The following is a 27,096-nucleotide window of genomic DNA, read 5'->3' on the forward strand; positions in this document are numbered from 1 at the left end:
TTGACAGCTGTATTTAGACCTTTGGACTATTTTTTAAATGAGTTGTTTTCTTTCTTATTTTCGAGTTCTCTGTATACTTTAAATACCAGTAATTTATCTGATATGTTTTGAAAATGTTTTGAATATGTTTTGAAAAAATTTTCTCCCAACCTGTGGCTTTTGTTTTCATTCTAAGCACAGTTTTAATAACAAAAGTCTTTAATTTTAATGATGCTCAATTTCTCAATTTTTTCTTTGTCTAACCCAATAAATCAGAAAGCTTTTTATCATTTCACATGACTTAATATTCAGGCAAGGTCTATATAGGCCCCTTTCAAACAGTCATAAAGTTTAGAAGCTCTGACCTCACAAACAATAACAACGACAACATAGAAACAAAAATGACAGCTTTTGATGTTGTCTCAGTAATTTCTCAATTCAAGAACAGATTACTGAGCTTTATAAGCAATACGTATAGATATCAATTTCACAGTAAAATACCTTATGATATTTATCAAATCACCTTAGTTTTGGTCACTTATTACTATTAGACTAAAATGTAATTTGTCAGACATGAGAAATCCTTTGGAGTATTTTTTAGAGAACCAAGTATTTGTTTTAGCCTTTTCAGTTCTTCTCTTGCTGTTTCTCCAGTATAGTCATTCCAATTGTCTCTATAGATGTATTAATACCAGGTACATAGTAAACACAATTATCTCCCACGTGTACCCCAACCCCCTTCCCTGTTCATGCAGTGAACATAAAGGAAGCAGGTCAAAAGGAAGCAGGTCATGTACCCTGTGATGTGCTGGGTTGTAAGGAAAGGTACACAATTAATGTACCATGTCTGAGTTTTCTTCTTCTCTGTATTTGTTCCATTTAATGCATGTATGTTTTTTATTCCTTAGGCCTCTCCAGTCCTAACACACTCAGGGATACTTGATACAGCTATAAGGCTGTGTCTTTATCAGGTACCTTTGGGTTACCCCCGGCCAGGGGTGGGAAATAGAGGAAGTGAATGTCTGTATCCTCATTAAGTATCACACAGAGCAGAAACATAAAGAAGCCTGTGCCATGAATGGGTCTCTTCTTTCTCCAAAAACCACCTACCCCTTCAACTCCCACTGCTTAAAGGAAAATCTTGTATTAGTCTCCCCATTTTCTCCTCAAACTTGCTTTAGCAAAGCAGTTCCTAAACCTCTGTTAATGTATGTCCCCACCCCTAACTCAACACACAGTCTCATGTCACATCACAGAAAAGAAGTTCAAAACAAAACAAAACAAAGCCACAGTCTTATAAGAAAAATAGGTAAGTTTTACAAAAGTTGTGTACTGTATCTCTGCTTTGAATTTTGTCATTGGCCAAGGATAGTAAAACTCTTGGAAAACTATAAAACAGGAACTTACGTAATATGTTTTACCCAAGATTTTTCAAACATTTTTGGAAGGATACTTATTAACATCTTGCAGAGGTAATGTTACATGAAAAACTTAGCATAAGACCAATCAGGTATTCTATGCAATAATGCAGATATATGAAAAAATAATATAATGAAATAAATGACTTTTCAAAAGGTATTGATCCTAGATCCACATTCTTTTTTTGGTTCAGGTGAGGCAATTAGAATGTGAAAAAAAGAAGCATAGAACAACTGTCTAATGAGAGGGACGAATGCTCCTGGGTGGAAAGTTATTAGAAGATAAATTAGTAGATTGACCCTTTTGCTGTCTACGCAGGTTTTTTTTTTTTTTTGCTAGTACCAATAGAAACAAATTCATTTTATGGTTTGTGTCACTGGAAATGTATAACTTAGTGGTAGCTGTATAGCAAACTTTGAATATGTAATAATAAGAGATTAGATGTAGGTTTAATATCATTATTTAATTTATTTGCTTGAATACCAGTGAGGAATTTCCACTTAAGCTCTCGTTTTCCAGATGAGTGTTTAATTGAATTCCAGAATTCATTTTGAAATAGAACTTTGTGTAGAATATGAATTTCTTTGCAAGAAGAATCATTTGTACACTTGGGTTTGAGAGCAGTTTAATGTCAATATAACTTCTTTCCAGGCTTTCATTTCCTACTTTTTGATATGGGAATAATCTCATGGCGTGATTGTGAAAGTCTTAAAAGATAATGTTTGGGGGGAGGGGAAGGGATAGCAATAGGAGATATACCTAATGTTAAATGATGAGTTAATGGGTGCAGCACACCTACATGGCACATGTATACATCTGTAACAAACCTCCACGTTGTGCACATGTACCCTAAAACATAAAGTGTAATAAAAAAAGATAATGTTTGCAAAGATACTCTGTGCACTCAAAGCGTGCTCTATGAACTTCATTGCCGTTCACATTTTGGGTTTATGAGGCTTCCATTTGCTGGCAATTGAAATGTGACTCTGAGTTAGATGCCGTGGTGTGGGAGATGATGTTTATTGGAGTTTAAAGCACAGATAGACAACTAGATTGTCCTGCCCACCCAGACTGTGCTTCTCACTCTCACCGTGCCCTTTCTTAACCTTTGGAAACACCTTTATTTATATATAAAATAGTTTCATATACTATTTTATACTATATACTTCATATAGTTGTATTATGAAAAGTTAATGCACAGAAAAAGACTTGTGCTAGGTATACGGTTTCTTCTCAATTAAATGGAAGCTATTGCCTGTATTTGTCAATGGAATTCATCATACTTTATCTCACATATTCAGTGCTTTACATCATTTTTGGCACATGGTATGTTTAGACTGTGCAAGGGTTAATTACGCCAAATTTATCTATCTACAGTTAATATAGCCCAAGGTACCTTGTTTAGCTGAGCCAAAGTTTGCATTTATTAAAAATGTAAATTTATCTTGAAGTGATGCCTGATCTCACAGAACTATGGGTTCCAATCTCTAAATCACTGTGATCAGTAGTAAAACTATGTACTCTGTGTCTGTCCTACTAGCTATATTGCCGGAATCTGGAGCATGACTTTTGGGTCTTTCTGTAATGCCTTACCTCTCATCAAAATTCACAAAATTCACAAGACCTGCTCTCTGGATTGTGAGACTTTTGCATTACAAAGAAAAAGGTACTGTCCTAATGGCATTCCAAAGCCATTTGAAATGAGTTGCTGTCGTTTCCAGGGAGTCATTTTTGTGTTGGTTATCATTACTTTACCATTACCTTTTAATTTGGAGATGTTAAAATCCATTGCCATGCTCCTTGGAATATAAAGATCATATAGGGTCATTGACATGAGTCTGAAAGTATCAGTCACTGGAGACCTTCTAGTGGGATAATGTTGTTAATATTGCTGGTATTCTATTCTTCACGTTTCCTCCAGTAAAATGTAAAGTGACCAAAATATAAGCGTCACGCAGGCAAAGATTCTTTTATTTGTTCAACGAACACTGCTTTCACAGAGTAGTCAGTTAATATTCACTACTAGAATGCATGTTGAATGGCAGCTCTTTTATTTGCCATTAGCGTTGGCCCACTTGATAGCAGTTGGACAAAAAAATTGGACAAAGTGTGTTGATCTTTTATGAAAAAATAGATATCTCTTTCTTTCTTTCATTGTTGCGTTTTCTCTGGGCAAGTTGATACACACTGTAGACCTGATGTTATTTTAGGGATACAGTTGAAGTTACTAGATACTTTAGAGTTTATTTAATTATAATATGAAGCTTTGAGTTTCTGTTTCATTATTAAATAATTTATTTTATGATAGTGTTGCTTAACTTAGTGTGCAAGGCCTACAAATAAACCTAATAAATATCTTACAAACTACCTTAAAATAAATCTAACATTTTTTACTGAAATATTTTTAAACATGTTGAAGTTGGAATGCCAGGTAATTGTATACATACACACACACACATTTTCTTTTGGTTTCTTTGTTCCTATTATTGAAATTCCTATGCTAATAACCATATCAATTTATGAAACTCATTTTGAGAAAAAAGGCCTAAAATATAACTCATTTTTAAAATGATTTTCTCTTAATTTATAATGTCATACTTTAATAAAATAGGGTAGGGCAATTTTGTATAAATATTTATGCTAAGTTTTCTACATAAGTTACTGCATGTAGTCTAGTTTTTAATAGAAGGGTTTTCTTTTTCTTCAGTATCCACTTTAAAGTCAATGACATTTAGTGTTTTTTACTTTACAGTTCTAAGTTACTTATGCTTAAAAAGACATCTGACTTTTAAGTTACTGTCCAACTTGATTGTTATCTCTCTGTATCTTATCGATGTGTTCTTGAAAGTAGTTAGATTTTGAAAGACATTACTAAGAGGGCTTTTTCTCATCTTTGGAGAGTAACTTGGGGTAAACGGTTGTCTTTCGTCTTTGTCCTCCTCTCTACCCACAACTCCCCATCCCAGATCATTAGCTGAACTTGTGTGCTCAGGTTAATGTTCTGTTTCACCTTTCTTGTCAAATTGCTAGATACAACTCTCTTCAGTTATATACTGTACAAACAGAATCTCATCTTTTTAATCTCTCTCTTTTAAACAAATGTGTTCACGCTCAGATTTGTTGTCATTTAGAACAGGACTTCCTATTAGAAATATAATAATTTTCCTTCATGTTGTATCTTCAATACAAAAAAAAAAACAGAAAAACACGTATCAATGGTTTGCATGTGTCATGCTGATAGTTGGAGGGCAACTGATATTAGAAAAAGTGACACTATATTTCTGAACACAAACCTTGTTTCATCTTAGAATTTGGTGTTGAACCAATTGTGTACCTCATAGCAATAAACTTTAATGAGTTGTTAATATGTGATTAACTGCCTTGGCCAAACTCAAAATCTTATTCACACATACAATACACACAGAGAACTTATTTTTATTTGTTCAGTCACTCCTTTAGTCCTTCATTTATTTCACAAACATTCATTGACACTTACGTGGCAGCACTCTTATAAGAATAGAATATACCCTGTTAAATCAGACATGATACTTGCTTTTGTGGAGCTTATGCTTTAATGGAGAAACAGAAAGTCAAGCAAAAACTCAAACTATATAACTTTAAATTGGATATGTGCTAATGAAGGAAAATGTGGCAGTGTAAGAAAAAATAATAGGGAGTTAAAGGATAAATAGGAGTTTGGTGGATGAAATTTATGAAGGGCTGAAGATTTCAAACAAAAGAAACTGATGCAGGAGGGTGCAGCTTTGGAGTCAAGAATGAAGTTCTAGGAGATAGCAAGGAAATGGTGGGAGAGGAGGTCAAAGTAGGTAGGATTTTATATATTATCAATGGGAAAATATTGAACAACCCTAAGCAGAAAGGCAATGATAGGGGGTCAAAGTAGGTAGGATTTTATATATTATCAATGGGAAAATATTGAACAACCCTAAGCAGAAAGGCAATGATAGGAGGTCAAAGTAGGTAGGATTTTATATATTATCAATGGGAAAATATTGAACAACCCTAAGCAGAAAGACAATGATATATATTCATCTTCATTACAAATTCTTATATCTTTAGTAGACCTGTTTTCAGGCAAAATTTCATGAGAGAATAGTAACAAAGAGAAAAAAAGTGGTGTTCTCAGATTATCTCTAACTCACCTGATGACTTTAAGCTAAATGACCTCAACATTTTGTGAGGCTTTTCCTTCTTATAAAGTAAGGAGTTTAGATGAGGTGAGGTGTCCAATTTCATTTAGCTTCAATTTCCTGTAATTTGACGGCTGTCAAGTCATGCTTTGATTTGTTCTGTTTGTGAGCCAGAGTAACTTTAAGGCAGTATATTAACTAGGAGAACTATTTCTTTACTTTTAAACTTCAAAATTATGATGACATAAGTATTTTAAAGAGCATTTAGAAAGTAGACAAATGAAAAATTTTTAACATTTTGGAATGCTTCTTGTATTTCTTTTTGAAACCTAGGTTTTTGGTGGTAGTGTTGATATTTATTTTTGCCAAACTAACCATTCCATGTAATTTTGTAGCATTTTGGGTTGATGACCACCGTAAGTCTAGTATTCCCATATGTGTTAAAATTTATCTTTACAATTAATATATTTTCACTGAATTATTTAATTAAAAATTAAACTACGATTTCTAATACATGTTCAGTGAGATATTATTAGGCATTACCTGAAAGGGATTTCTGGAGAAAGAAAGAATTTCTGGTTAAAAAGAGTTGAGCAGGTTTTCCTAGAGCGATTCTCTTGGTCTCTAGGATGGTGCTACAGCATAAAATATCCTCCTAATTTACTTCACAAATTAGCCCTTAGATTTCATGAATTACTTATAATTTTTTTTGTAGACCACGGTTTCTTTGCTCTTCAGTATTACACTTGCTTATGTGAGTTTCTAAAACTAAGTTTAATTTTGGAAATTCTTAATTTTATATTTATATTTTGAATTGTGTTTAAAATTAAGTTTAGTAAAAAGCTAGGTTTTTATTTCTACCTACAAATTCAGTGTCCCATCAATAGAAAAAAAATTCTCAATAATATTTTAAAGTTACTTACTTTAGTCTTTGTCATTAAAGAATAAAATTTACCAGGCAGAAATGCCCCAGAAGCTACCTATGGAGGAAATATAAATATTATTATTACCTACTAATAGTAATATACAAAATAGTCAATTATGTGTATAGAAGTTAAATATATATAAAAGTTAAATATTTATAAATGATACAGGACTCACGTGTTTGTATTCTCTGACTGCTGTGCAGTCACAGTCTGATAAATTGATAAACAGAGTTTGCAGTAAAGAAGGAGTTTAATGATTGCAGGACAGCTGAGTGAGGAGATGCGAGCACCCTCAAATCTGTCTTTCCAGAGAGTACTTGGTTGGGGTGAAGGGATTGTAGAGGACCAGGGGCTGGATAAATGGGGTCACTGACTGGTTTGGGTTAGGGGGATTAAATCTTAAATCACCAGGATATAGAAACTTCACCCTTTAGTGAGTCAGCTTCTCCTGGAGCCCTTCGGAGGAGCTGATGTCAGTAGTTTCACTGGTATGTAGGATCTGAAAGAATACCTCAGAGAGAAAACAACATTTCACAATGCTCAAGTTGTTATCTATGAGTAGTTAAGTTAAGGGATGAATATTCTGATATATGTAAGTCATCAATTCTGATATATGTAAATCATCTATTCTGATATATGTAAATCATCAGTTCTGATATATGTAAATCATCAGTTCTGATATATGTAAATCATCTATTCTGATATATGTAAATCATCTATTCAGATATATGTAAATCATCACTACTCACTATGCTGCATGATCCTTGACAAATTTTCTGATTTCCTTGTATTATTAAGTAATAGCTGCATTCTTTTAGGATACTATTTCATGATCAGCACTCTTCCTTCAGGCTCTACATAAAAATTATATAAGACTACTAAATCAGTTTATGATCTAATTATGTCATTTCTTTATTTGTCTATTATTTGCCACTGTAACTCAATTGTTCAAAGATTCAATGTAGGAGTCATATAATTCAGCCTGATTAATATAAGTATTTGCTCTAAATGACATTGGAAATATATATATCCATTATAGCTCATTTTAGCACATATGTTAATATTTCTGTTGCAGGATTCACTCAGTTATATCCTCATTAAATGTTGGTACACTTCGAAGATATCAAATGATATCAAATCAGCAATACTGAGCAGCTAGCTACATTTATGAATTTCTTATTTGCTAGTTGAAGTTACTTATATTTGTTACAATCTGGGAAGCTCTTAAAAATATAATTATGCCTTTAAATATATCTCTGCAAAAAAAACTTTTGGAAAGAATTTCTTTGGTGTCTCTGAGAACTGTGAAGTCTTAAGTCTGAACGGAATTAAAGGCATTTGTATTCATCCATTCTTTTTTTTTTTTTCCTGAGACGGAGTCTCGCTCTGTCGCCCAGGCTGGAGTGCAGTGGTGCAATCTCGGCTCACTGCAAGCTCCGCCTCCCGGGTTCACACCATTCTCCTGCCTCAGCCTCCCGAGTAGCTGGGACTACAGTTGTCCGCAACCACGCCTGGCTAATTTTTTTTTTGCATTTTTAGTAGAGACGGGGTTTCACCCTGTTAGCCAGGATGGTCTCGATCTCCTGACCTCGTGATCTGCCTGCCTCGGCCTCCCAAAGTGCTGGGATTACAGGCCTGAGCCACTGCACCTGGCAAGTGGTGTCTTTTCACTTAGTTTAAGTTTACTCAGTGATGAGGATATGAACATTTTTCTAATTGGCATTCACTTCCATAACTGTGAACTCTACCCAGTGACCAGTATCTGTGATGGTATTAAGTACCACCTGTTCAAGCTATTTATGTGTTGTAAATTAGTCCCTAATACCCCCTGTTTCCAAAGTCTTATGACATCTAAGATGAAATGATAATAGATAATTTCATTAATTTATAAAACTCTGACTGAAGATGGGAGAAAGATGTCTAAACTAATTCTTTAGATTATATTTATCAAGAACCAGACAGATTCTAATCATTCTACATGTACATTAAATATATTGAATTAGATTTCTCTTCTAACCTTTACAATAAATGCTATATGAGCTTGTGTGTTTATTTAGCTCCTGGAAAATATTAGCTCTAATCTCCCCTATTTCATGCTATTTATGTTTTAAACCTCGTTTCTGAATGTGCTTTGTTAATTTGAATTTTATTGGCCTAAACAAATTTTTTCTTATAATCAACATAAATTACATCGCCATAACTCATATGAAGTTTTCTTCCCTCCCTCAGAAAGTTGTGACCAAACAGGATTTTAATACATTGCAGTTTTTGTAGAACTCCTCTACCAACAATTTCATAGCTAGTTAACTGTTTAAATGCACACTTACTGTGCTAATGGTTGGAGAATAAGAGGTCAAGATGGTGGCTTTTACAAGGAACACATATTTCTGAGCTTATGGCCTGCAAAGCTAAGATAAATTTTAAGAGAGAGAAAAATATCCTAAGTATTTATATATTTAATTATGTTATATTTGAAGTCACATATTTAGGAAATGAAAGTAGGTGTTTTCAAACAATGTCAGTTTCTATCAGCATGCAGCAGGGGTATCCCTCTCCATGCACAGATGCACAGAAACGAGAGAAAAATTAAGTACTAAATTCTAGTGACTATTATAGGATGGTGCAAGTTTCAAGACATGTGAAAGAAAACACAAACTAAAATAATTAGTGAGGACTGTGATGTCCGATAAGGCAAGCAATGAATTCTCTCTTAGCCTCATCTTCTTCATTTGTAAAATTGTTAAATATTTTGCATGACTTCTTCATACTCAGACTTTAATTGTGGTTGGCTTAGAACTCTTTCTCTTTCAACATTGTCTTCATTTCTCCACCGTTTTACTAAATCTTAGTCGTGACTGTTGATATGTCCTCAAGTATCATATACGCACCACGTTCCTTGGAGGTGGTAGAGTGTAGTGAATAGTCAAACAGGTTCTGGGTTTAAATCCTGCATCCTCTGCTTTCTAGCTGTGTGATTTGGGTCAGGCTAGTTGCTATCTGAGCCTCATTTTCCTCATCTGATTGTTTTAAAGACAAAATAGTATATAAGACAAAAGAGTTAAACAATATGTGAAAATATTCCAGCCTCTGACACATCGAAATTCTCAAGAAATATTTACTGTTCTCAGAACAATATTCCATTCTATTCACAATAACAATTGTTACAATTTTTATGCCTGTTCTAAGTTAAAATCTCTACAAGTCCAAGGGTTAATCAAGAAACATTAAATGTCCCACAAATAATTATTTCTATTTAACATAATTTAATTTTAAAACAGTTTTAGGTTCACAGCAAAACTGAGCATTGAAGTGTAAAAGCTTTAAGATAATTTTTTGCCCTTTCAGTATTTAATTTATTTTATTTAGACCTGATTAATTATAAAATTATTTTTCCTTAGCCATGAGAATTCAATATTACGTTATAAAGATATTTCAACTGGAAAGCTTTTTTTTTTTTTTTTTTTTTTTTTTTTTTTTTTTTTTTTTTGAGATGGAATCTGGCTCTGTCGCCCAGGCTGGAGTGCAGGGGCACGATCTCGGCTCACTGCAAGCTCCACCTCCCGGGTTCACCCTGTTCTCCTGCCTCAGCCTCCCTAGTAGCTGGGACTACAGGCGCCTGCCACCATGCCTGGCTAATTTTTTGTATTTTTAGTAGAGATGGTATTTCACCATGTTAGCCAGGATGGTCTCGATCTGCTGACCTCTTGATCCACCCACCTCGGGCTCCCAAAGTTAATTTTTGAATATATTTCAGATTTTGCTCTAGCATATTTAATGAGATATTAATGTCACTATACAATCTAAATTTTGGCATATCATTTTATGTCCCTCAGCGTGTAAAAATCCTTTGTCATTATAGCTTGTACTCTCTGTCTTTTAATAGTGAACTTAATGTATTTATACTAAATATGATTTTGACACATATGGATATATTTCTGCATCTTTAATAAAATTTCACTGTATTTTTACTTCTTTACTTTTTTCGTTTGTTTTCTGCTTTTCATTGACTTGATTGCATATTTTTGGGGGGTGTGTTGTTTGTATATTTCCTTTTCCATTTAATCTGTGTCGCTTTTCATTGCTCTTTAGTTATTAAATGTTGAACAAAGTGCATTAGCACTAATGAAGCACAAGGTTGCATTAGCAAAGTACAACTTGAAACAATCATCTCCTTCTACCTGAACAATTTAAAGGCTGTAGAAAATTTTAGATATGATCATCTCTTCCAGTTTTTATATTATTGCAATTTGTAAATATAATTATGTATTGTTTTTTAAATTCCAAGCTAAATAGTCATTATCCTTAATGTTATTATTGCTGTTACTTTGGTTATTGATTATTTAGATACACCAACGTGTTTTCAAGTTTCTGTATAACTCAGTGCCACTTAGATCTCACTCTTTTCTTCTCATTGAAGCATATATTTTGGTGCTCTTTGGTATGTAAACTCAATCATTTATTTGAATATGTGTGTGTGTGTATGTGGCAGGGTCTCAGGCTGTCACCCAGGCTGCAGTGCTGTGGTGCAATCATGGTTCACTGCAGCCTTGACTTTCTGGGCTCAAGCAGGTCTCCCACCTCAGCCTCTTGGGTAACTGGGACTACAGGCATTTGCCACCATGCCCACACCAGGCTAATTGTTTGTATTTTTAGTAGAAATGAAGTTTCACTATCTTGTCCAGGCTGGTCTTGAACTCTTGAGCTCAAGCAGTCTGCTCTCCCGAGCCTCCCAAAGTGCTGAGATTACACGCATGAACAACCATGGCTGTCCTGAAAATTATCTTATTTTATATATCTTACTCTTAATAATTTAGAAAGGTTTAAAATAATAGATTGATGGATATTTTCTCTTAGCACTTTGAAGAGTTTAAAATCATAGGTTGATGGAAATTTTCTCTTAGCACTATTGTCTTTTATAATTTCAAGATGCTTTCATTTTAAATTATGAGTAGAAAACAGAAATTACCTAAAAGGGCACAATTACTAGACTGACAGTGTTATGGGTTGAATTGTGTACCTTCAGCAAATAATGAGGCGGTAATTCCAGTAGCTGTGAATGTGACCTTGTATGGAAATACAGCCTTTGCAGATGACCAAGTCAGGATGAAGTCATTAGGATGGGCCCAATCGAATATGACTCTGTAGTTACAAAAAGGAGAAATGTGGACACAGGGAAAGATAGGTATACAGAGAAGGCGATGTGAAGACACAGGAAGAATGCCATTGATAAGCCAAGCGATATGGTCTGTCTTAGCTCCTGTAACTCCCATGTGTTGTGGGAGGGATTTGGGGGAGGTAATTGAATCATGGTTGTAGTTTCCGTAACTCCCATGTGTTGTGGGAGGGATCTGGTGAGAGATCATTGAATCACGGGGTGGTTTTCCCCATACTGTTCTTGTGGTGGTGAATGAGTCTCACAAGATCTGTTGGTTTGATAAGGGGTCTCCTCTTTGCTTGGTTCTCATTCTCTCTTGCCTGCCGCCATGTGAAATGAGCCTTTCGTCTTCTGCCATGACTATGAGGCCTTCCCAGCACATGGAACTGTGAGTTCATTAAACCTCTTTTTCTGTATAAATTATCCAGTCTCTGGTATGTCTTCATGAGCAGCAGGAGAACAGACTAAAACACCAAGAAACACCCAAAGCTGCATGACATAAGGAGAGAGACTTCTCTGGAATAGCTTTTTCCTTGTGGCTCTCAGAAGGAGCCACCTTTTCAACACCATGATTTTAGACTTCTGCCTTCCAGAACTCTGAGACAGTACACTTATGGTTAAGCCACCCACTGTGCGCTGTTTTGTTAGGGCAGTCCCAGGAAACTACTACAGATACAAATCGTAAACAGAAACAAGAGCCAGGAGAAACCAGAACCTTCAACCCTCTATGCAGTACTCTGTCCTTTCTTTCTGGAGGTTTTCAGAAGGAATTTCAAGGATTCGGCAGGGGGTTGGTAGACCATGCTGGGCCCACTGTGTCCCATTCCTGCCAGATTCCTGCGGGAACTGCACGGTTTACTAGGTTACACTTTCTTTTCTGTTTATGGCTTCTCAGGATGCACACTTGACCCTATGCCCTCTCTTAATCCTGGCAACCCCCCATACTCTGCCTAAATAAATACCAGTGGACATAACTACCGACATGCCAAAGTCCTCAACATCTCATATTCCATGGAAGAGTACATAGACGGGCTCTTTATACTGTCATAGATTATACCAGCCGGGTATCCAAGTGATGTCAACAGGGCCCCAGTGTTTTTTAGACATTTTAATAAAAATTTCTTTTTAAAAAATCAGATTTTGCTATAGAGTCAGGCTTATAATCCCTATGTTCTTTTCTTGACAGTATGTTTTTCCAAAAGAATCCTCAGCCATCCACATAAAAACAGTTTCCATATATGCGAACTGGAAATTTTTATAACTGGTAGAAACAGACTAAAAACTGGACTTTCAAAAAATATAGTTGGCCTTTCCTGTGTACGAGCTCCGCATTCACAGATTCAACCAACTATGGATAGAAAATATAGTATTCCCAGATTGGGCAGCCCAAGGATGCAGAGGGCTCAGTTTTAATTTTCCCAGGTTATACAGGACCAATGTTGGAATTTTAGCATTTCTGGATTTTGGCATCCATCAGGGTTCTAGAACTAATCTCTCACGGAGAACGTGGAACCACTGTATATACCAATGGCAAATAAGCAGTGAAAATTTGCTTAACGCCACTAGTCATTAGGAAAATGCAATTAAAACTGCAATGAGATGCTCTATACAGCTACTAGGACGGCTATAATCAAATCACAGAAGACGGAGTACTGATGAGGATATGTAGAAACATCAGTGGTATAGTTGCTTTGGATAACAATAGGGAAGTTTCTTTTAAATTTAAATATACATTTATCATATGACTCAACTGTCAATTCCTGGATGTTTACCCAAGAGAAATAAAAGCATGTTCATACAGAGACCCATTTGCTAATGTTTATAGCAACTTTATTTGCATGGCCTTAAACTAGAAATAATCCAGGGGCCCATGTATTAGTAAAGGTATAATCAAATGGAACACTAGTTTGCGATAAAAAAATACAATATAGACATATGTAACAGCATGAATAAATCTCCAACGCATTAAGTAAACTCAATAAAAAACAATCAAAGCTACATAGTATATGATTCAATTTTTGTAACATTATTTAATAGCCAAAACTGTAGCCACCCAAATCTGAGTGGGGTAGACAGGGGCTAGGTGTCAGGTTGGGGGCGAGGACTGATTACAAAGGGGCACCAGGTAACATAGTACTTTAGGTTGCTGTAACAGAATATCATAGACTGGGTAGTTTATAAACAACCAAAATTTATTTTTCACAGTTTTCGTGACCAGAAGTTCAAATTCACGTTACTGACAGATTCAGTGCCTGGTAATGACTCACTTCCTGATTCAGAGGTGGCTGTCATTCTTTTGTCTCCTCACATTGTAGAAGGACGGGATATCTCCAGGGTCTCTTATAAAAAGCACTAACTCCTTTGATTAAGTCTCTGTTCTTATGATCTAATCACCTTCCAAAGCCTCCAACTCGCAATACCATTATATTGGGTATTAGATTTCAGCATAAAATTTCAGAAGAATATAAAAATTGAATCTATAGAACAAGGGAATTTTTAGGATGAAACGTCTCCATTGAAGTGGTTGTTACACTACTGTAAACATTTGTCAAAATTCATCAAAATGAACACTTAGAAAATGCTGTTATATATCATTATCGTTTGGCTGTGTCCCTCCAAAAGGCATGTGTTGGAACATAATCCAATGAACCACTGTTGGGAGGTGGGGCCCAATGGGAGGTGTTTAGGTCATGAAGGCTGAAGCCTTGTGAACAGATTCATGCTGATTTAAAATAACTTAAAGCTGGGAGTTCAATCTCTTGCTGTCTCACCTTCCACCATGAGATGACACAGAAAGAAGGTCCTCACCAGACACTTGCCTTTGCATCTTGGATTTTCCAGTTTCCAGAACCATGAAGAATCTCTACAAATTGCCCAGTCTCTTATATTCCATTATAGCAGCACAGACTGAATGTAACTATACATGTATTGCATTTGAATGAATATTAGTAAGAAATTAAACATTCACCACAATAAAGGGATCTTTGAATGAGCACTGGGTCCCTCTGAGCAAGGCCATGGACAGATGTTATGTAAGAGAAAGGACTGGATCAGAACTTTGAGAGCAGAAAGCATCAAATATTCTACAGCTTGAGCCTTCTGTAATGGTAGCAGTAGGAACTGAAGATTCCTATGTTTTTGTTATCTTAGATGGTGAATTGGACTCCACTAATGGAGGGGCTTAAGATATCAGCAGCCATTTATTTTGTATAAACAGTTGTGCAAAATGAATGTGCCAATAAACCATAACAAAATAAATTGGGAGAGCTTCAAATCTAATCCACCTTTTAGGAAGTCTATGATGGATAGACTTGACCTACAGAATCTATGCACACTTTTGATAAGCCAATAATTTCCTCTCTATATAGATACCCCTAATTCAGGCTTCAGGGGCTAAAAAGTGTTCCCAGAGTTGCAACAAAATCATCAATACTTGAACAATATAACACACACTACAAGATTCCTTACTTTGAATGTTGAATATGTGTAGATATAGATACTAACAGAAGAAATTAAAGTTTGGCAGCTTTTGAAAGTGTAGTCATTCAAATATGTAAGGCACTGTTTGATGACACAACTAAAAATAAAGTTTTCATATTTCTTTTTTCAGTATTTTACATAATCTAGGGAGATATAAACTTCTGGCTAACAAAAAAATAAATGTTTGCTTAGGAAACAAGACTCCCAGACTTAAAAATCGTTACAAAAATACATATGTGACCAGCTATGTTTGGTTTCTCCGTTGTCTTTTGTTTGCATTCTAATTTTTCCAGCTTGAAGTATCTTGTCCTTACTCATTTTTAGACATCCAATACAGAGGTAATATTTATTTATTCAGTATTTGTCACTTTGAGAGTACTATGTTTTCTCAGATGTGAATCATCAAGTTGTTCTTGAATATTATACATTTCATTTTCAGGGTAGGATAAACTTTGTACCGATTATATTTGAATTTGTTACTTGAAGTGGAAATTGTATGTGATAGCAGAAAGGCTGAGTGCTTTGAAATGAGTAATACTGGATAGTGAAATATTGGTTAAAATTCTGGATCTTCCAGTGATAGCTGCCATCAAGGACACATTTCTTATCATTTTTAGCCTTAAGTCACTCACTTTGAACATGGAAATAATAAACACATTTTACAAAGTTATACTGGTGTGATGAGATCAGCATTCAGTAAAGGGAAGCTGATACGACTGTCAGTCAACGGATTCATCTAGCTATTTACCTACCGTTCTTTTGTTTTCCTCTCTGCAGCCAAAAGATTTAAGTTCAAATTCTGGATTGACAGTTTATTACATCTGTGACTTTTAGCAAATTATGTACTTTGCAGTCTAAAATTTCACATTTATAATGTATGATATTATTATTAAAGAGTCTATAAGAATCCAGTTTAGTGCCTGAAATATAGTAGGTGCTCATTTAATGACAGCTACTATTTCAACTTTTAGACATCACTATTACTACAAAACTGGCTTTGATATTTTACCTTTCTAAAATTTATTTTTTTGCTTCCTAAAATGCAGACTGTCCTACATCCAAACTATATTGGAAATTAAATATTTTAACGGAAAATAAAAATCACACACAGGTCAAGTAAGTTATAGTGGTTTTGAACAAAAGGCATACAATTTCTTTTTTAAAAAATATAAAAAGTACTAAAGCTATGTTCAACACGAATATACTTATATGTGTATTATATACATGCTGGAAATATCAGTTTTTAAGGGACTACATAGCAGCTACATGTTTTGATAATTGACATTATTCAGCAAATTATTCTAATACAGGAAGTATGTCAAATGATGAGTTCAGTATAACATTTTTATCTGCATTGCTTTGTTACTTTTGTGCATTACTATTAAATGCATTGTTATATGTTGCTGTAAGTTGTATTATTGCATATTAAAATCATTCTTAGATAAAATAAAAATCAACAAGGTCATTTGCACAGCTCGAGAAAATGTTTTTATCATACAGAGATTACGTATTTTTCTTTTAGCACTTTTTTTGCATGAAATCAATTGTTTCAGGGTTTTTTTTTTAAAAAAAAACACATCTTCCAGGTAAAGTAAATATTTTCACTTTTAGCTACACATGGATATCCTCCATTATTTATGTTGTCATATACTTATCTTAGTAAAAGTTTGCCTAAAAATAACTGCTTATCCAAAGTGTACTTATGTTAAGTGTAGATATATTTTGAGTAAATAAAAAGCAGGTATTGTTTTCAGAGATAATCTTAAAAATGCTTTATCATGAATCTGGAGGTTAAATAGCTGGAAATGAAATCCAGAAGTAAATGATACCACTTGTAAACATACCTCTGACATTAGGAGTATACAGGAAATTATGACAAGTATCTGTTATCATAGATAAGTAAGGGTATCCCATGGGTAACTAAAAATGAGCATATTTAATGGGAGCCAAGTTTCGTATTTTTAAAAGACATGGAGAAATTTATTTTATAAGAAAAATCTGTTTAAAATGGAAAATCTTTGTAAAAAAACTACTCTTTTTAAAATCCTTTGCTAATGGCCTTCTTGAACTTTATCTTAATGTATATAAGAATTCTTCAAAAGTCACATTATATAATTAATTAAGGATACTAGAGAAAATTAGATACTGCAATGTGTCAACAATGTTTAGAACTGATGTTAAATAAGTCTGGGTGCAGTGCCTCACTCCTGTAATCCCAGCACTTTCGTAGGCGGGTCACCTGAGGTCAGGAGTTCAAGACCAGCTTGGCCAACATGGTGATACCCCAACTCTACTAAAAATATGCAAATTACCTGGGTGTGGTGGTGGATACCTCTAGTTACAACTACTCTGGGAGGCTGAGGCAGGAGAATTGCTTGAACCTGGGAGGTGGAGGTTACAGTGAGCCGAGATCACGCCACTGCACTCCAGCCTGAGAGACAGAGCAAGACTGTTAAAAAAAAAAAAAAGAAAAAATATCGCTGCTAAATACGTTTCTGGCTATTACTAATTTCTATTTGTGATGGTCTAGTTTGTGCTTTTCTTTTTAATAAAGACTTGTTTTTTAAAAGAAAGCACAGTGATCTGGATGATGTCTTATGGTAAAGCCTTGGGGTAAACTCCAAAGGGTAAGTATTAGCAGTGTCGATGCCACCTCATTACGGTAACCACAATACCACATTTAAAGTGAAAAAAAAAATCAGACTTTTCTGAAGTGTCTTGCAAATTCAAATCCTTTCTATGATGGCAAATAAAACAGGAATTTGGAGCACCAAACTTGCCCCTTCCTCTGCAATAAAGTAAACAAAAGTTTCAAACATGTTTTAGAATGAATTCCTAATTTTATACATCAAATGACCACCCTCTCATCACATTGAATACCTATGGTAAGAAATTAGAATTCTCTCTCTCGTCCTTCCTTGTTAGTGTAGGGTAGAAGGGATTTTTTTTTCTCATCCATCACTACGTTCATGGCTGAAGCACCTATAACAAAAGGCAGTTTAACAACAGAAAAGCATACATATTTATTTAATGTAAATTTTATGTGACATGTGGACCTTCAGAAATGAAGACCCAAAGAAATGGCGAAATCTATGTATATTTATGCTTAGGTTGGATGGGGAGTAGACAGTCATGAGGAAGCATGATTGAACAGAAGGAGTATGATCTAATGGTAATAAGCTGGGGGAACTTAGCAAGGCCTGTTTGTTCATATTATTTTCTGTGTCCCAGTGTGACATTCCTTGTCTCCAGATATGAGGCACATGAGGCTCTTATCACATACTTCAGAGGAAGATCAGATTCTTTTTTTATTTTTTTTTTGAGACAGAGTCTCGCTCTGTCGCCCAGGCTGGAGGGCAGTGGCGTGATCTCCGCTCACTGCAAGCTCCACCTCCCGGGTTCACACCGTTTTCCTACCTCAGCCTCCCGAGTAGCTGGGACTACAGGTGCCACCACCACACCCGGATAATTTTTTGTATTTTTAGTAGAGACGAGGTTTCACCGTGTTAGCCAGGATGGTCTCAATCTCCTGACCTCGTGATCCACCCACCTCGGCGTCCCAAAGTGCTGGGATTACAGGAGTGAGCCACCGCACCCAGCTGAAGATCAGATTCTTTTACAGCTTGCTTCAGAGAAGAAGGATTGGAGAAGGTCAGAGACCTTTCTCCTTTGTGATTTTCTCAAATGTGAAGGTGCCATCTTCTGGGGTAGCACGTTCTGAACCCAATGCTCTGGGGTAGCGTGTTTCTATTTGTAGAATATCAAGAGAATGGTGTTGCATCTTTCAGAAAACCCAGTCTAGAAAATCTTAGGAATGAAATATACAACCTAATTTTATACATTTTTCTAATTTCTATTTATGGTTAATATTTGAAGAAACATTCCCTCATGCATATAGAGTTTTAATTTAATGTAAGTGGATAATATACATAATAATGCTGGTTGCAAAGATTTTGTGTTCCAGAAGAGTTCAATAATATTTTCCTTAAAGTTTGGCGTGGAAGAAGAAAATTTATTTCCAACATTTTAATCTTTGACTCTGCATTAGCCATTTTCAAGTAGATAAATTAATTTTTTTCACTTGAGTTATTTACTGAAAATTGGTGAACTTAATTGCTGAAAAGCTTTAGCTTTTGCTGTTTTTTTTTCGCTAATCATTGATTCAGTGATTACTATTTCTTTTCTATTTTCTTTATATGTACTGTAATTTCTCAATGGCATTCAAGAAACCCAGGAAAGCACATTGAAAGTGGAATTATTTGAGCTGGACATATACTTGTGCATTAAAAAATTCTCCAAATATGTCTTTAAAACTTAATTAAAAATGTCAACTTAGAAACTTAATGTGCCTGGGGCTTAGTCCAGAGGACAGTGGTATCAGCTGAAACAGGAAGATAATGGAAGGGGATTTGAACTTTATGATAAGGACTCCTGGTCAGTTTAAGAAAGACAATGGCAGGATCAGAATATACGTTACTGCCTGCTGTGTATATGCAGCAATAGTGGTTATACCTGGTTCTTTGTCTCCAAATCAGAGCACAGGCCCAACAAGAACAATCCTCGGTCCACTTATGAAGGAGGCTTATCCACTCAGTTGGAGGTATGGTTTCCCTGCATATTGCTGCCAACTTCCTGTCACTGCCCCAGAGGTTTAGAATTAGCATTAATGACCTTCAAACAGCTTAATTTCCCCAGAGTCATTGAACACAGCTAGTTGGCCCTACTAGGCTGAAAGCCATATGGCATCAATTGTAAATGTTTTGCTACCATTTCCCAACATAACCACCTGCCTGATTTACTGTTTGCTGGATACTCACCTTGAATGTGAATATGTCCACATAATTTTTTTCTTTAAATTAAGAAATGTAGTTTAAAATTATGATTCATTTTATCCTATTAAGATGTTGAAGGGGGATGCTGAAGAAGATTCACATTGTCAGTTTTGTATAAATCCACTTGTTGGAGAAAAGTGTTGAAATGAAATTAACAAAACCATCACATAAATATAAACGTGTAGATTGTTAAAATTACAGTTTTAGGAAATTTGCAACATAAAGTACAAGGTAAATAAATATCTCATTTTGAACTCACATATTTAGTACAAATTATTGCCCAAAATACATCCTAGGGCTTGGGGATATTTAGAAAAGAGAAGACCCCCAGAGCTATAAATCATTAAAAAACCAGATAGCTTAACTTCAAAATGCATTTTATTTTTTTTAGTCTTGGGTTTCAAGATAAAACCTTGAAGAAAACTGTAGAAGCCTTTTCTCTTAGCCATAAAATAGACTCCATATCCCTCCCTTTCCTACCATGTATACTCCCTTCACATTTATCTAATTGTATGCTGTCGTCTATATGCCTTCTTAGAAGTTGCAGGGGCTAATCTTGAGTCTGACAAAGGAAGCTTGGAGACTCAGCTGCAAAATTCCCAAGATTATTTCAAGGTGGCTGGCTAGTCAACAACCCCGCCATTGTTGAGATGCTGCCAGCTCGTGATTCAGGAGGACTGAGACACAAAATAGCCACCAGAGCAAGACACACAGACATTGTACTCAGCACAATTTTGCGCGCCTTCCTTATCAATTTTTCCACACTTAAACTCCTACCCTCACCCCCAAAATTGAAGTGGTTGCTTTGGATGGGAATCCGGCCACATCCCCTTTACTAGTTTTGGTTAGTAAAATCCCTTTCTTTCCACCAGACCTCACTCTTGTGAATTGGACTCTGCAAGTGGTAAGCATTCAGATCTGTATTCAGTTACAACGAAGTGATCTCTCTGCAATGGATACAGAAAAGATAGGTTCAAGGGGAAATATAGGGGAAGAGGGAGGGGGAACTTAAATAGGGGGGATAAATGAATTTGTGATAATTAAAAGCAGACATAGAGAAAATTCTGAAGGGAAACTGGTAATAGTGTATATGGAGACATTGTGCTCCTCAATGGAAATTTTGAGGGTACGATATTGTTTCCATGCATCTCCCTTTCAGCAATTCATCCCAGTGACTTGATGCAATGACATCACCTGTTCTCTTCTGAGGAAACAGTTTTAGACATTCAAAGCCCCGTTGTTCAATGTAGCCGAGATTCTTTAATTTCTATTTCAGCTAATTAGTAGCAATACAAACTCTTGCCAAACAAGAAATGTGAATTCTTAAAGATTAAATTTTATTTTCTCTCTATCTAGAGGTAGGAAACCAATCTTTCGGGAGGCACAAATTACGATGACAGCCAACATTCATTTATTCATTCCAAAATAAAGCCTTTATGTGTAATGAATTATTTTTCGTAATTCTAGAAAGTGGCGTGTTCCAGCAATTATAATTATAAAGTGTACTGTTTTTGGAGGGTAAAATAGTAAGTCACATCATTAAGGTCAAAATGATGTTTAAAGGAAAACTATAACTATGCCTTTAGTATATTAAAATTAGATAATATTTTATACATCTGTCCCTGCAAAATAAAACACTTTTCATATGTTTTCTTTGGCTCACACACAACTAAATTTGATGAGATAAAATATACAAATATTTGACAGGGTCAATTTCCTTTTCAAGTTGGATTTTAATTAATTCAATAAGCATGTATTGATGACCTACTGTATGCAATACATTTGGCTAAATTTAGCATATCTGATTTTGCTCTATCATCATGGATCGTGATGTTTGTGACGGGGGATGTTTGTGACTGGGAGCTTTTTTTTCCCATTAGCCAAATAAATAAGTAGGTAAATGCTTAAAGATTTTTTTAAAAATCCACGTGGTGTTATTTTGAGAGGTATAGAATTTATCTAAGCTCCAGTTCCTTCCATTGGAAAAATGCATATTTAAATGAGGTAATATGTATAAAGGCAATGGTGGCTGGGCACGGTGGCTTGTGCGTGTAATCCCCGCAATTTGGGAGGCCCAGGTGGGACGATCGCTTTAGCCCGGGAGTTCAAGATCAGCCTGGGCAACAGGGAAAGACCCAGTTTCTACAAAATATTTTTAAATTTAGCTGGGTGCAGTGGCACGTGCCTGTAGTCCCAGCTACTTGGGAGGCTGTAGCAGAAGGATTGCTTAGGCCTGGGAGGTTGAGGTTGCAGTGAGCTGTGATCGCGCTACTGCCCTCCAATCTGAACCACAGAGTGAGACCCTGTCTCTAAAAATAAATAAATACAGAAATAAATAAATAAAGACATACATACATACATACACAAAAAAGGCAAAGAGTAGGCCCTCAATAACATGAGCTAATATCAATCTGTATTTCCATAAATTGGTATCATTCTATGTATCCATAGCCTCCAAACCTGTTATAGTCCAGTCTTCGGCTCCTTTTCCTGTGGCTTTAAAAATTTATATTAGATAAGGAAAAGAATCACACTATATACTTATCCTTAACTGTTTTATAGTTATTTTCAGATTTACATTTCCTGTGGTTACCAAATTACAAATGGCTACATGTAAAAACATACCTTTCTGGACAGTTTAGTTTCTCAAAGTTCAGAGGAACTCATATGCACTTACATGTAAAAATTATATAAAATATGCATATGTTAACTTCTCATATATACTTGAAAGACACCTAACAAAATTGAGAGTTCGCAATGGCGTTACACACATATTTGAAGTTGCAAATAGAAAAAAACAGATATCCAGAAATCAGGCTGAGTTTATACCCTAGAGATATTTGCAATTCCTCCATAATAAAGTGACAAAATTTGTGACTTTGAAGCTAAAAATTATGTATAACTACATTTTACACAATTTTAGCCATCAACAACTTATATTAACAAATAAATTAAGTTATACATCAAGCCAGAAAAGATAGCAAATTTCTTATGTTCTAGTATGGGAAGAAGAAAGGCATTTTTAGTTTAAAATTTAGTATGCGACACAAAATGGCCAGCTGGTGCACATAATCCATTTGTTGCAGGGCTTCTAGTTCTTTCTGTGCATTGGAAGAAAACCAGGTGACAAGTTAGGCAGCAGTTTTTATGTAGGACATTTCCAAATTGCATATAATCAGAGAATAAGGATCTAGAAGATAACTTCCAACTAAAAACAAGCCATTCTGACTCAAAGTCACAAGAATTCAGTCTTAATAATCACAAATGCTTTCTGGTCTCAAGCTTAAATATCTATTCTCTATTTTCTTTGGACTCTCAGTGTCTTAGAATTTTTGCACACATAGTCTTACATTTTCCTCTTCAGAGAATGGGATTGGCAGAAGAAATGAGAGAACTTTTTGCAGCCAGTCATTTTTTCCAAGATCACAGAGCTAGTCAATACACCCTGAGATTCACATAAAACATGAGAATAGCCAGTATGGGGTACCTAGAAATGAGGAGCACTGCAATTATAATACAAACAAAAATTATACCCCATTTTACTAGTTTGAATCATTACCACAATAAACATGGATTCATATGTTAGGCTGTGATAGAACCAAAAGAAGACATTTATGTGATTTTTTTTTTTTTTAATGGCATGCATCTGCTCGGGACAGGCTGTGCTTTTTAGAGGAACAAATTTATCCTTCAGTAAAAAATTCTGGAGAAGTGTGATATAAAAGATCAATTAAACTTGATATTTAAAGTCTTTGTACCAAAATAATGAATCTGTTCATGAACAATACAAGAATGAGATTTGGCAGGAAAGCTATGTCAGTATATCTCATATCAGTGCCTAGCTAGGATGCTAATTCACAAGAAAAAATATTGTCATTCTCCAATGTCAGACGGTTATTTGAAGCCTGTCTGCTTTTTTTGGTAGAGATACTTTAAATAAGGAACCTGGGGAAAGAGTTACAGATATCTACTGGCATGAAGAGGAAGACTGTTTACTGAATAGAATTGAATGGATTTTTTTATGAGTATTGGTATTATTTCAATTTTCAATTAAAAAATAAACTGGTATATGCAAAATCTTCATGCTGTGGGCCATATTGAAAGATAGTAAATAATTGAAATAAAATGCCAAGATATTGGTGGGGACCCGTCTGCACCTACTAGGGTCTTGATGTTACCTGAGCCCCCTTAGGTATTTTAAATATGTGCCAGAAGACATGCTTCCCAGGACATGATTTTTCTATTCCTAAAAATAAGTTACAGGAAAAATAGACAAATGAAGACTAAATGTTTCAAGAGGGAACCCATATAATGGGTTAAATGAGGCATAGGATAGCAGTGTGTGAGGCATTTTGTATTAGAGCTCATTTAAAATACCATCGGTTACATGAGGTTTCAGAAAAAAAGAAAACAGCCTGTGTTCTGCATAAACAACTGTATGCAATGCATTGTAAAATGGGTATGAGGAATTAAGGAAAGAATGCCTTTTCTTCTGGTGTTCATCTTCCTCCTGGTTCCTAGCCAACTACAACAATTTGTTTTATAATCTTGCTTATGGCACCTTCCATGGCAACAGGTGCTTACTCATTTTGACAAATGTCACCTTATTAACAATCGTGATGTATGCAAAGAGGACTAACAATCCCTCTAGTTATGCAAAGGACAGGCACAGTACCCGCTGGGGATCAGAGCCTACCAACTTTGTGACAGCTCACAGTATATTTTCACTATTGAAGCCAATGGAGTATATATTGAATATACACTTTGTTCAAGGATTGGTCCTGCTTTATGCTTGAGGCTTATTTTATTTTCAATGTGTCCTGATTTATTAAACTAGTTTTATGATGGACACACCTAAAGAGCATCTGTCTCCTATACAGGAAATGGCCATGTTATAGTGACAAACTTGGCAATGTAGAAATAAACTTAGAAATGTAGGCAAATATGAGATGATACCTGAACATCATCTCAGCCACACCACAGTTATTGAGATATTGTTTTCTAAGGGTAAGGTCCAAACACTTTATCATATTTTTATATCTTGCATGTAGTAGATAATTTATATACCTACCAATCACACACACACACACACACACACTTAATGTCATAGCAATCTAATTAGAAATAAAAGTTTCTAAATTTCAAACAATGTGGAGCAAAACTATAAAATATTGTCTTAAGTTTTACAAATTTTTTAAAAAGGTGATTCACAGGATTATGGAGGATATTGATCCAATTGAATAAAACATAAAGCCCTGAATACTTCTCCACTCTTCCATTTTTATAGAAACTAAGAAGCAATTTAAGGATTTCTTTTTTAATGTGAAGAAAAATGTTTTGTTAGATTTTCTGCTAAATGCCATTTAAATAATCAATTTGCCAACATTTAGGGAAATTGAGTATGCCACTTCTCTAAAAAGCTTGTCATTTCTCTTTAGGGTAACGTGTAACAGAGATGCATAGGAAAATTCAGGGATGTGCTTTGAAATACTATTAGTAGATAGCAAATGGGGGATAGATGGATAAAAATTTAATCTATATATTACTGGGCAAGAGTTAAAAGGGATAAAGTATCTCTCTATACACATGGGTCTCAAAATTGGCCTCAAAAATGATACTGAGTTAAAAAACACTAAGTGAAACATGGTGAATATCACATTTCCCTGTGTAAATATAAAAATAGAAAAAATATAACAATCATTGTTGATATATATTTAGGAAAGAAAGGATTAATAGTTTAATATTGAGAGTAGATTAGACACACACATATATTAAATATAGAAGAATTAGCCTTTCGATTTGTTAATCTTTTTGTTTTAATCTGCTGTATCTCTATTTACTATTTCATTCATTATTATTGTTGGTTTTTATAATTGCATTTCTTCTGCTTGGGTTTCTTATATTTTCCCTAATATCTTAAGTTAACTGTTGAATTTATCGGTTTTCAGACTTTATTGCTTTCTTGTATGTTTTAAATATGCTTTCCTATTTCCAAATCTACAAATTTTTCAAAAAAAAATGTTTTTTTCTGACTTTGAACTTCGTTGTGCTAAGAGAAGTATATCTGTCTGATAATTCCTTGGAATTGGCTGATATGTGCATTATGTCTTCCCCATGTGGTTCGGCTTTCTCTGAAGTTCCGTGCGTACCTGAGAACACTGTGTATTCCTTGGTATGATGGGTTTGTTGACTTCTTTATATGTTTTGAGGCAAGTTATTAGAGGCATCAAAGTTGAAATGAGTGTATAATTATCATTGTTTTATGATGTTTTCCATTATATATGATGCTTTGTGCCTTAAAGACTTCACTCTATAATATTAATATAGATACACCAGCTTTCCTTTGACTAATATTTAAGCTGCCTAATTTCTTATCCTTTGTGTATCAGTTTTTCCATGTTTTTATTTTCATGTGTGATTCTTCGATAGTATAATCCTGGATCTTATCTTTTATTGAATTTAACCTTTAACTAGAAAGTTAATTTATTTACATTTATTAGGATTGCTGATATATTTGGATTCATTACCATCCTATTTCTTGTTTTGTATGTTCCTCTTTTGCTTCATCGCTTTTACTTTTTATCACTTTTTCTGCATCTTTTACATGAAGTTTTTATTTAAATTCTATTTCCCTCTTTATTCTTTTAATAGTTACCATGAAATTTTAACAGATTTATTTACTTAAAGTCTACATTAATCATTTTCTCTATTCCTTCTTTATATAACATAGGGACCTTAGAATTATAAAAATCAAATCACCTGCTAGTCTTACTTATTGTCCCATATTTTAATTATATCCTTTCTGTATTCCCAAATTTAATTTTTTTGTTATTTCACACAGACCCTGTGGTTTATCTACATGCTTTCCATGTTCTTCACTCAACATTTCTTCTTGTATCTGCAGCTTTCCTTTTGTAGTTATTTTCCATCTTGCTGACATATCGTCAAAAGTTTGTTGAAGTGTGAATCTATTCACTTTTAGGTTTCCTAAAGGGAGTTTTAGTTTTTCTTTTAGGTTTACTTACATCTTACTTTTGAATTATTTCACACATGACAAAATATGTGAGAGGAGTACAACTATTAATACTTCCTATATACCTTGCGCCCACATCCTTTACTTGTTTATGTTTTACTGAATGCACTTTATCATTCTC

The sequence above is a fragment of the Symphalangus syndactylus genome, chromosome X (assembly GCF_028878055.3).
Source record: "Symphalangus syndactylus isolate Jambi chromosome X, NHGRI_mSymSyn1-v2.1_pri, whole genome shotgun sequence".
NCBI lineage: Eukaryota > Metazoa > Chordata > Mammalia > Primates > Hylobatidae > Symphalangus > Symphalangus syndactylus.